General features: G+C 41.5%; 1 long non-coding RNA gene across 1 annotated transcript in view; it reads right to left on the reverse strand.

The window, feature by feature from the left end:
• LOC106880909 (uncharacterized) overlaps window positions 1-7,804 on the reverse strand; it is a 9,210-nt gene extending 1,406 nt beyond the window's left edge. The window contains exons 1-2 of the long non-coding RNA XR_016244790.1: window positions 7,651-7,804; window positions 915-1,166 (exon numbers count right to left, since the gene is read on the reverse strand). This is a non-coding gene — a long non-coding RNA (uncharacterized LOC106880909). The remainder of the gene's footprint in view (window positions 1-914; window positions 1,167-7,650) is intronic.
• Between the last annotated feature and the right edge of the window lie 4,442 nt (window positions 7,805-12,246).

Here is a 12,246-nt window from a genome sequence, read left to right on the forward strand (position 1 = left end):
CACCGCTGCTTCGATCATCCACATCATCTTATTCGGTCAAATCTTAAATCCCAATTTTTGAGGATAAAATGGATTTGTACTGACATACGGGTTTACTAGAAACATGCAAATGTTTTTGTATGTCATTATGTCAAACGCCGTTACAGTGAATCACGATTAAAGGAAATAGCAAATGAAATAGCTAAGATTAGCAAAGATAGTCAAACCTACACGCATAATTTTAGCAAACACAATACAATAGATGATAGAACTCATTTAGTGATGAGCTGGCACCGACGTTTCGCTGGCATGTCAAAAGTGTTGCATGAAAGTTACCAGCATGTGGCGAAAAAATATCCCAGTTTCAAACAGATATTTCCTCAGCCGCCCATTGTAGCCTTTCGACGGAATAAGAATATAAAAGAATTATTGACCTCCATATCTGACTCCAAGAAAATGAGCACTGGAGTATCTGCACGCTGTACCTTAAAGAACAGCCGCAAGAGAGATAAGCCCTTTCATTGTGCAACAACATGAGTGAAATGAATTCCATCAGAAATCATAACAGAAATGTTATGATTTATACAGAAGGTGGAACATGTAAAGATTCCCATTTAGTGTACACTGCAGAATGCACGAAACACAACTTAATTTATGCTGGTTGTACAACAGAACAATTAAACAAAAGGTTTAATGGGCACAGATTCGGCATAAGGCACAAGAACAGTAGTTCAACAGAACTTGCTGAACATTTCGTTTCAAGCGGCTGCAATTTTGAAGAAGACTTGAAAGTGCATATTCTCAGAAAATATTCTGAATCTGCTTCACTTTCACTTCTCAGAATGTATGAGGAGAAATATGTTTGCGGGTTATTAACATCACGCCCTGGTGGAATGAATAAGATGACAGGAGAATATCATCAAATTTCTACAAACCTGTTTGCTTAAATATTCTTCTTTCTCTCCTTTTTCTTTACGCTTTCTCTGTCGTCTTCTTTTTTCTGGGGGTTTTTCTGTCTTTTTTTTTTCGCCTGTTATAAAATTGTAACTTAAAAACTGATGATGTCATTCCATCAACGTGTGGACGCTGGTTGCTCTCGTTCATACTTTACGTTCAAATTTCTATAATTACCTCCGCCAAGGAAGGAGGTTATGTTTTCATCGGCGTTGATTTGTCCGTCTGTCCGTCTGTGTGCAAAATAACTCAAAACGTTGCAAACGGTATTTGATGAAACTTGCAGGAAGAGTTGATAATGACACAAAGAACACATGATGAAATTTTGGTAGTGATCTGGGAATTTTTATGGATTCTTGAAGGATTTTTCATTTGTTATATTTACTTTACATGAAGTATTTGTTACATTCTTTGATTATCTCCCTTGATAACACGTTCATCGTTTCCATGTAACCTATGGTGGTGTTGCTGTTTGCAAAGTTTGTTTTCGTTTCTCTATTAGTAATTTTACTCGTGTATCTATCTTAACACTCAAGTTTTAGGGAATTGTTGTTTCTTTTTAGTTGTATGGTGAAACTAGCCTGCTGTTCTCGTTGTCATTGATGTACTATAACTGTTTCAGATGATTCCTGTTTTTAAAGGTTTTTTTAAAAAAATCATATGGCTGTTATTTTTTGTAACCCCGGCGTTGGTTTGGGAAATTGGGCGATTTTCAGCATGCCGGTATATGGGTGGAAATGAGCTGTTTGGCGGAGGCCTGCGATCTCCGAGTGCTTTTCTAGTTCTGAATTTTTATCACTTCTTATTTTGAATTGACAAAGACAGACTTAGTGTTGAAGTATTGTTCAACCAATAAAATATCTTACAATCGAATCGCGCTCTTCGTCTTGACTACTATTATTATTATTATTATTATTATTATTATAATTATTATTATTATTATTATTATTATTATTATTATTGTTGTTGTTGTTGTTGTTCTTGTTCTTGTTATTATTATTATTATCATCATTATTATCAATAATAATAATAATAATAATAATAATAATAATAATAATAATAGTAATTGACCTCAAACTTTATGGTAAAGATGAAGCCCAAGTCAGTTCCCTTGTTGATACGGTGTATACCTTCAGTGCTGATATCGGAATGGCGTTTGGACTGAGAAAGTGTTGTGTGTTAGTCTTGAAGACAGGCAAAATCAAATGTATGGACAGGCTAACGATACCGTCGGAGAGGTTATGAAGCAGATAGGAGAGACGGGCTATAAGTACTTGGGGATTTTGGAAATGGACAAATTGATAGAGAAAGAAATGACAGAAAAATTTAAGGAGGAGTACTTGCGCAGACTGAGAATGATTCTTAAGTCGAAATTAAATGAACGGAATAAGATTGAGGCTATCAAAACCTGGGCGGTTTCACTCCTTAGATATGGAGCAGGGGTAATTGCATGGACAATAGATGAACTAAACAGCTTAGACAGAAAGAAAAGGAAGTTGCTAACTAGATATGGGTCACTCCATCCAAAAAGTGACACAGACAGACTGTATGTACCAAGAAAAAGAGGGGGAAGAGCACTTATTGGATGCGAACACAGCATTAGAGCAGAAGTAAACAACATAGCATGGTATGTAAAAAATACTACAAAACTGCTATTATTAGAAGTAAGAAGGTCAGGGTTGTGTAGGATGAAAGATTGCAAAGATAAAGCAGTATACAAGAAATTGAAAACGAATGAAACTGAAAATAGGTGGGTAAAGAAAAGAATGCATTGTCAATTTCATAGGGATGTTGAAGATAAGACAGACAGAGAAAAAAGATGGCTGTAGATGACTAAAAGTGATTTAAAACCGGAAACGGAGGCTCTAATCTGTGCTGCCCAAGATCAAGCACTAAGAACAAACTACATAAAATACAGAATAGACAACACAGCAGAAACTGATAACTGCAGAATCTGTGGACAAAACGGTGAAACCGTGTGGCATATTACCAGCCAATGTATGCCACAAGCCCAGAAGGAATATAAGAGAGACGCCACGACAATATAGCCAGGCATGTTCATTGGACACTTTCCAACAAGTATGGACTTGACAGAGCAACAAATTGGTACGACCACAAACCTGAAGGCATCGTCGAAAATGTTAATGCAAAGATCCTGTGGGATTTTATGATTCAGTGCGACCATGAAATAGAGAATAGGAAGCCGGACATAGTATTAATTGAGAAAGAAAACAAACTATGCTGGATCATATATTATAGCAAACCCAGCTGACAACAAGGTATGCGATAAGGAAGAAAGAAAAGTCGAGAGATATGACAGGTTAGCTTGGGAAGTTAAGCAGTTGTGGTCGATGAAAAAGGTAGCAGTAGTATCAATAATTGTCGGAGCCCTGGGAACAGTGAGCAAAAATCTCGAGAAGTACGAAGAACAAATAGGGTCTGCAATAAGGGTGGAGCACTTGGAGAAAACAGCACTGCTTGGAACCGCTCGAATACTCCGGCGTTAGAAGTTGTGCAAAGGCAATGATGATGATGATAATAATACTAATACTAATAATAATAATAATAATAATAATGATAATAATAATAATAATAATAATAATAATAAGTTCTACCACCCAAACAGACCTTGTGGATAAATAACATCCAGAACAAAATTTTAAAAAAGAGAAAAGATTTATCGATTCTCAACGAAATTAGTAAACAATCAACACAACTAAGTAACAAGAAGAAAACAAAAATACTGTACAAATACAACATTCCAGAAAAAGATTTACCTGGGGCAAAAGAAAAGCTAAAGCAAGATATCCTTGCCAAAACACAAAGGATCCGCCGGTATGAGAAACGCCAACGTTTCTTTGAACAAAACAAACAGTTCAAATCCAACCCCAAAAAACTCTACCAAGAACTGGGTAAAAATAAAATAGACATTACTGCAGCACCAACAGCAGAAGAATTGGAAGAATTCTGGAAACAAATATGGTCGGTGAAGCAACAACCCCAGAAAAGGACCATTAAAACAACGAACTTAGCACCTGAGCAACTCTGGACCCCTATAACAACTGAAGAGGTCACCCAGACACTGCAAAGACTAAGCAACTGGAAGGCACCTGGACACGACAAGATCCCCAACTTCTGGTTAAAACACCTGCCAGGAATGCATAAAAAGCTAGCAGAAAACTTTAACAACATACTAGCAGAGCCAGAGACAATGCCTGAATGGCTCATGAAAGGGAAAACCATCTTAATCTCCAAATCTACGGAAACGGAGAAACCACAAAACTATAGACCTATAACCTGTCTCCCTACGATCTACAAAGCCTTTACTGCAATAATATCGCAGAGATTGAGTAAGCACCTGGAAAAATAACAACCTGTTTCCAGAAGAACAGAAGGGATGCTGCAAGGGCTCATACGGCTGTAAAGATCAATTATTGATCAATAAAACCATAACTGAAGACAGCCGCAGAAAGAAGAAAGGCCTCAGTATGGCCTGGGTGGACTACCAAAAGGCTTTCGACAGTGTTCCCCACACGTGGATTCTGGAAACACTAGCCATAAACAAGGTGACACCAATTATCATAAAATACATACGGCACTCAATGAACAAATGGCAGACAGTGCTACAGCTCCAAACAAAAGAGGGACTTGTGAAAACGAAAGCCATCCCCATTAGAAGAGGAATATTCCAGGGAGACACGCTCTCTCCACTCCTGTTCTGCCTAGCACAAACACCTTTAACTGAATTGCTAAATAGAACTGGATGCGTTTACAAATGCTACGGGAAAACAGTCAGCCACCTTCTATATATGGATGACCTAAAATTATATGCTAAAAATGACAAAGAGCTAGAAACACTACTACAGACAGTACACGGCGTTACCAAGGAAATAGATATGAAATTCGGATTAGAAAAATGTGCCAAAGCAACCCTGAAAAGAGGAAAATTAGTTAAAAGTAGCAATATAACACTAGATAAAGCCAATGAAATAAGAGAACTAGACGAAAGCCAACGATACAAGTATTTAGGAGTCAATGAATTAGATAGGATACAACATACACAAATGAAAGAAAAAATAAAGAAAGATTACTATAGACGAGTTAGATCAATACTAAAAACAGAGCTCAATGCTAAAAACAAGATAATGGGTATCAACACTTTAGCTGTCCCAGCTACAACATCCTTAACTGGACACTAAAATAGACAGGAAAACAAGAAAAATAATGACAGGATATAGGATGCACCACCCAAAATCTGACATAGAAAGGTTATATATACAACGCACAGAAGGTGGCAGGGGTCTTATACAGCTGGAAGAAGAAGAAGAAGAAGAAGAAGAAGAAGAAGAAGAAGAAGAAGAAGAAGAAGAAGAAGAAGAAGAAGAAGAAGAAGAAGAAGAAGAAGAAGAAGAAGAAGAAGAAGAAGAAGAAGAAGAAGAAGAAGAAGAAGAAGAAGAAGAAGAAGAAGAAGAAGAAGAAGAAGAAGAAGCTATAAAACAAATGAAATCCAAACTAAAACTAGAACAGCAACGGACCATGATAAAACGATGGCAAGAAAAGCCCCATGGTAAATACTGGGCTAAACTAAATGCAAAAGAAATAGACAGAGAAAAATCCCAGCAATGGTTGAGAAGCTCAAGACTCAAGGCAGAGACTGAAGGATTTTTAATTGCTGCACAAGACCAAAGCCTCCTCACCAGAAATTACCAAAAACATATAATGAAAAGAAACATAACAAGTAACTGTAGAATATGTGGAGATGGACAAGAAACAATAAATCATATTATCTTTGGCTGCCCAGTCCTGGCTAAGAAGGAATATATTCACGGACACGACAGAGCTGGGAACTATATACACTGGAAGCTATGCCAACACTATGGAATAACAACAGAAAAAAGATGGTATAAACACACGCCAGAAAAGGTCACAGAAAACGAGAAAGCAACCATACTCTGGGATATGCCAATACACACAGATAGAGAAATTAAAGCCAATAGACCAGATATAGTTGTCAAAGATCATGAAGAAGAAAAAATGCTTTCTAATTGATGTATCAATACCAGCAGATGACAACGTTTCCCTAAAAGAAATGGAAAAACTTTCAAAATACAAAGACCTGGAAATAGAAATAACTCGAATGTGGAATCTAAAAACAGAAACAATTCCTATCATAGTAGGTGCCTTAGGTATAATAAAAAAAATATTCAGACAAATACATAACAAAAACACCAGGACTTACAAATATATATAACATACAGAAAATTGCACTACTGGGTACTGCACACATTCTACGCAAAACACTTTCAATACAGTAAACATAAGAGCACCACAGCAAACCACAGCACATACCCAAGGCGCACAGAGCTGCGCTCGGTTGTGAAGTGAAAGCACGTTATAAAAATAAAACTACTGAACAATAATAATAATAATAATTATTATTATTATTATTATTATTATTATTATTAGTAGTAGTAGTAGTAGTAGTAGTAGTAGTAGTAGTAGTAGTAGTATAGATGTCAACTAATTTTGAAAATGCTCATTTAATACTTATAAAATGCTTCCATATTGATATCAGACAAGTACAGTTTCTTTTGGTTTATTCCAATAGTATTCCTACCTACTAACCAATGTGTGTTGATGTTTAAAATACGATGTAATTAGCCATCTAAAATCTCTTGAATAGCATGCCATAAAGCAAGAACAATTTCAATGTCATCAGAAAACGAGGATGCTGTAGGGCTTTTGGGGTTTTTTTTTGTTTTATTGCACTGCGGGTATGGTTATGTTTATTGATGTTTAGCTCCACGTAAAAGTTAATAATTGGTCTGCTTCGATAGCCTCCCCTCTTCACGCCACCGATGTTATCAAAAGGAAAAGCAAAGGGGCTGATACAGCTTGGCACCTGTGACGTCGCAACTCATTTCTACAGCTGAGTGGAGTTGAGCAATGTGAAATAGAGTGTCTTGCTCAAGAACACAACACACAGCCCGATCCCGGAATCAAATTCACTACCTCATGATTCTGTGCCCAATGCTCTAACCACTGAGCCATGCGCTTTTACTTAAAGACATAATATATACTGTAGCTAGATGAACGTTGTTGCTGTAGTCACTCAAGAGAACGACAGACGTGGTTTACCATTCTTGAAGCTTCTCAGTGCTGCGCAACCAATCAGCGCCTGCCTAAACAAATTTCGTGTCACGATATAAAGAGAGCAAGAGATAAAACGTTCACTGGCATTGTGGAATCTTGCCAGTCTGTAGAAGCAAGTCCAGGGTACTAAGTGCTGCAGCATTAAAACAGAATATCTACTAGTGTATCATACTAAACGTACACACACTGTTAGAACTATAATCTGTGGAACTGTCTGAAAGAAAATAGTGAAAATTCATTGGCAGTGCCAGGCTGCAGAAAAACTCAGTGTTACACGGTTGAAACGGCTTTGAATTAAAATCGCCGTTAAGTTCGTTTATCTCCGACGCATTTTGTTTTTTTAACTAAAGTATTGGAAGAGATTATATCTCAGACAATTCTTCATTTAACCCAGAAAGCAATTTAGAGTATCAAATGCAAAAAAAAGTATATATATATATATATATATATATATATATATATATATATATATATATATATATATATATATATATATATATATATATATATATATATATATACATATGAGAAGGAAAGAAGTATTTGTTTGAATTGAATCCTTACCTCTAACACCTTAGGACATCACTCGTAAGTGTCACCGACATGCTCACAAAATACAGTCTGTTTGCATTGCGTTATGTCATTTTCATATTCAAACTACAGATACGTTTATACTCATCTTCCTCTCTAGCTACACACACAAACATATTCAAGGAATAAAATACTGCAAAAGAAAAACAAAAAGACATAATCAAAGTTTTCGATTTATAAACTCGTGCCTGTGTTTATCATACGTACACACGCGCACGCACACACACACACAGACGCACACACAAACACACACTTGGCTATATGTATATATGCATATATGTATGCATCTATTTATGTATGCATCTATTTATGTATGCATGCTTATATGATTGTACGCATGTTTATACATAGATACCTACACACCCATACATATATATCCACGTCTCTCTCTCTCTCTCTCTCTCTCTCTCTCTCTCTCTCTCTCTCTCTCTCTCCATATATATGTTCTTACATATAGATAGATAAATAGATAGACAGATAGATATTGATATATAGATAGATAGACAGACAGATAGATAGATAGATAGATAGATAGGTTTCTTTATTAGCCACACAGGGCTCAACACAGAGGGGACAAAATACAAATGTAGAGTTTTTCTTTTCGAGGGGGTCGAAAACAAAGCAGAAAAAAAAACAAAAGTGGGGACAACGATGAAAAAAAAACATCGCAAAACGTTTGGGGTATTTACAAAAAATACGAAATAATACAAAAGATTCCCAATAAATGGGGAGGTTATCCGTGGAAAGAAAAACCTACGAAAAGACCACGGTAACCTCGGTCTTTAGCGTCACAGTTTGTTAAATAAAATTTCTTTTAGTTAAGCAAGAAACGTAAGTAACTCTCTGTTTACAAAATTTTAAAACGTTTTATAGAATCATGGTCAAGGTGGCTTCGTCTTTTATACGTGCCATTCTTGCTACATGTATCCATCTTTTTTCGAAACATTTGCTAGACAACACTTGCCTCTCTACTCTCACCTTCCTTTTCAAGTGATACTTGAAAAAGTTGATGAGAGATTGACCAGAGAGGAAAGTATTTGTCTCTAATCCTTTCAGACGCGTCCACCAGATGCATTCTTTGGCCATAGCCACAAGTACGATAAATACAGCTCTTCCTTCCAGTTTAAAGGAAGGAGGCGTGACGATATTGACGATAGACTCGGTTGATAAACCGACTCGTCCCACACGCGACAGCAGTCGTTCGACATAAGCCCACAGCTCCGAAATGGTTGGACACTGCACGAGTGCGTGCAGAACGGTTTCATCGCTCTGACCGCATCTCGGGCAGGTCGGCCCCGCATTTCGCGAGCCGTGTCTATAGAGCTTATCCCGAACGGGTAGCGCCTCTCGGTAACACTGCCAGGCCAGGGATCTCTGGAAGTTGTCCATAGGTCCCGGCCCGAAAGTCGTCCTGAACAGGCGGGTCAGGTATTCCTCGTCGACGCCCAGGTTCGCCCCGAGATCGTCGTCGTACCTGCCCTCCACTAATCCCCTATAGAATGACTTCGTTGTGATGCAGCCGCTCAAGGTCGACCCGGAACGGCAAAGTTGTTGCAGAGCAACGCGACACTCACGGTGCCATTCGCCATTCCTCGGCCTCTTTTTGATCCACGACTGCAGCTCGGTCATGGAGACGAGCTGCGGGAAAGCGCGTCGCACAAACGGCGACCACACCTGTTCACCGTCGTCTACGTAGAGCCGGAGATGTCGCAGTCTCAGCGCATGTCTGCGCATCATCAACCACGGCATGCCCAGCCCTCCTTTCAGCGGGTGTTGGCAACAAACGGATCGCCTCACCATCGGAACGCTTCCTTTCCACAAAAAGCGGAAGAGGATGCGCTCCATTTCGGTGATGGCGCGATCGGGACAAGGCACGACGGTCAGGCGGTATTCGATGACTGACGCGATGTACGCGTTCGCCACCTCCGCCCGACCTTTTAGGGACAGCTTCCTCTCGGACCATTGCCGGCAGAGAGTGGCCACCCTACTCGTTATCTCGTCCCAGTTCTTCTCCGTTTGCAGGTCCGGACGGAACCAGACTCAGAGCAACTTGACCGGACCGTCCGTCCAGCGTCCCACTACTGAGGCGCTGCCGGACGGTATGGGCTTGCTCCTCCAGGTGCCGAGCAGCAAACCCACCGACTTTTCGCGGTTGATTTTCGCTCCCGTCACTGCTTCGTAGTCTTTCAGCGTCTCGCCGAAAAGCTCGATGTGCTCGTGGCTAGACGCTATGACGGTGACGTCGTCCGCGTATGCCGACACGCTCGTCCCGCACCCCAGTTCTCGCGGGATGCCCCTCAGCGTCGCCAGCTTCCACAGTAGTGGCTCGAGAGTCAATACGTACAGGAGCGGCGACAGGGGGCATCCCTGACGAACCGAAGGTGCAATGTCGAAGGGTCCCGATAGACGTCCATTGACGCGAACAACCGAACGGATGCCTGTGTACAAGGTAGCCATCCAGCCGCGGAAAACGGGACCGAAGCCGGCCGCTTCGAGGACGGCCTCCAAGTATCGATGGTCTACCCTATCGAAAGCTTTCGATTGATCCAAATTGATCAGGGCCCCACCCATGCCAGGTTCCTTAACTACCCTCTCTATGATGTAGCGCATCAGATGGATGTTGTCATGGATGCTCCGGCCCGGCACGGCGCACGTCTGCTCCGTGCCGACCAGTTTCTCGATGACAAGCGCCAACCGCTTGGCTAACACCTTGGCCAAAATTTTCATGTCTGCATTGAGCAGAGTGATGGGCCTAAAGTTATCTATGGCGTCCCCCTTGTTTGGATCTTTCTTCAGCAGCGTTACCACTCCTCGGCTCACAAAACCGGGAATGCTCCCGTTCTGCTGCCAGTTGCAGTACACGGCCGCCAAGACTTCTCCAAACAAGTCTGGCATACAGTTGTAAAGCTCGTAGGGCAGACCATCCAAACCCGGAGATTTGTCCGTCGAGCAACCCGCCATCGCGTCCCTCACCTCCTCCGCCGTGATGACCCCTTCGCAGCACTCCGCCTCTCTTGCCGAGAGTCGTGGCAAGCTGTGCAGGTAGGCACTAAAGTCCACCCTGCCTTCTCGCTCGCCACTCCTCCCGAACAGTCGGGCAAAATGCCGCTGAAACGCCTCGCACATCTTGCTCGGCTCGAGCAATTCGCGCCCCTGTTCGTCTACCAGAGACCGGATGGTGGCTCTGTTACCCCGCTGCGCCTCCGCCACCCGGGCCTCTCGTGCGGCTCCAACACCTTCATTCCTCAGAGCACGCATTCTTGCCCTGACAGCACACCCTTCGTGTTTAGCATTGAAGTGTTGGTCGAGGGCCAACCTCGCCGCTAAAACGTCGGATGCGATGCCACTTCGCAATGCCTCTTCTAACTTTATCACTAGCTCCCCCTCTACTCTGTTCCTCTCTACAGCTAGTGCCCTGCTATACCTTATTGCTTCCGCCCTTACTGCTCTCTTGAGGGCAAACCACCATTTGTTGTTGACGATGGCTCCCGTCAAAGCCCTCTTTACTAACGTGCTAATCCGGTCTCTGAAAACCTGTCTCGACGGGAAAGACGCGTTTAGTTTCCAGTAACCGGGACCCTGCCTATGTGCCTTATCTAAGTCTAGCGTACACGTCACAAGTTTGTGATCCGTGTAGCTGACTATGTGGAACTGTGGACATTCTAAACTATCTCTATCTCTTGTCCTGCACACTATCCTATCTAGATACGACCTCGACGACCCCATGCGGTTGCTCCAAGTCCACGTTGGCACATTTGGGTGGTCGAGTCGGTACCTGTCAGACAACTGGAAGCGTCTGAGCAGGTCTATGAGGCCTTTGTATCCCCTTCTAGTTTTGTCACTCCCCACGTAGTCTAGATGCGTGTCCAAGGTAGCATTCCAATCCCCCACTAAAAGTAAGGGACGAGACGTTCCCAGGAATACTTCTAGACGTCGAAAGAAGTCTGACCGACCTGTTAAAGGAGGCACATAAACTGCCAGCAACCGAAAAGCGCCTCCATCGCTGCCGTCCACATCTAGGACAACCAGTCTACCCTCCGGGTCCGTAAATATCGTCTTTACTTGGAGATCCAGACTCTTGCGAAAAAGAACCGCCGTGCCACTACCGCCCATCCTCGGCAGACAGGGAGAAAAATAAATGTTAAACTGTCCGCCAAACATGGACTTTAGGGCCCGCGGTTCATGGAGTCTGGTCTCACTAATGGCTATGATATCTAAATTGTGTGACTTGATGTCATTTAAGAGGTACCCTTGTTTCCAAGGCGACCCCAAGCCACGCACATTTACACAACCAATCTTCACCATGATTCTATCAAAATTTGTGTTTTACACACGAAAGGAGAGAGAGAGAGAGTTACTTACTGTCCGAAAGTTCTTGGCTCTTGGCCTCACAACCTTCTCTCAGAAGGTTTTTGTATAGTTTTTTTGATGAATATTTTTGGAATCTCCCTACTGTATCCGGGTAGAGAGATTTCAGTGTATTGTATGTGCTCCGTGTTACATGTATGATTTTGATGTGTTGTGGTGGTGTTGTGCGTGGGTGATTGCTTGTTTTCGTGTCATTATCTG

This window comes from Octopus bimaculoides, chromosome Z, assembly GCF_046866305.1.
Source record: "Octopus bimaculoides isolate indiv1 chromosome Z, ASM4686630v1, whole genome shotgun sequence".
NCBI lineage: Eukaryota > Metazoa > Mollusca > Cephalopoda > Octopoda > Octopodidae > Octopus > Octopus bimaculoides.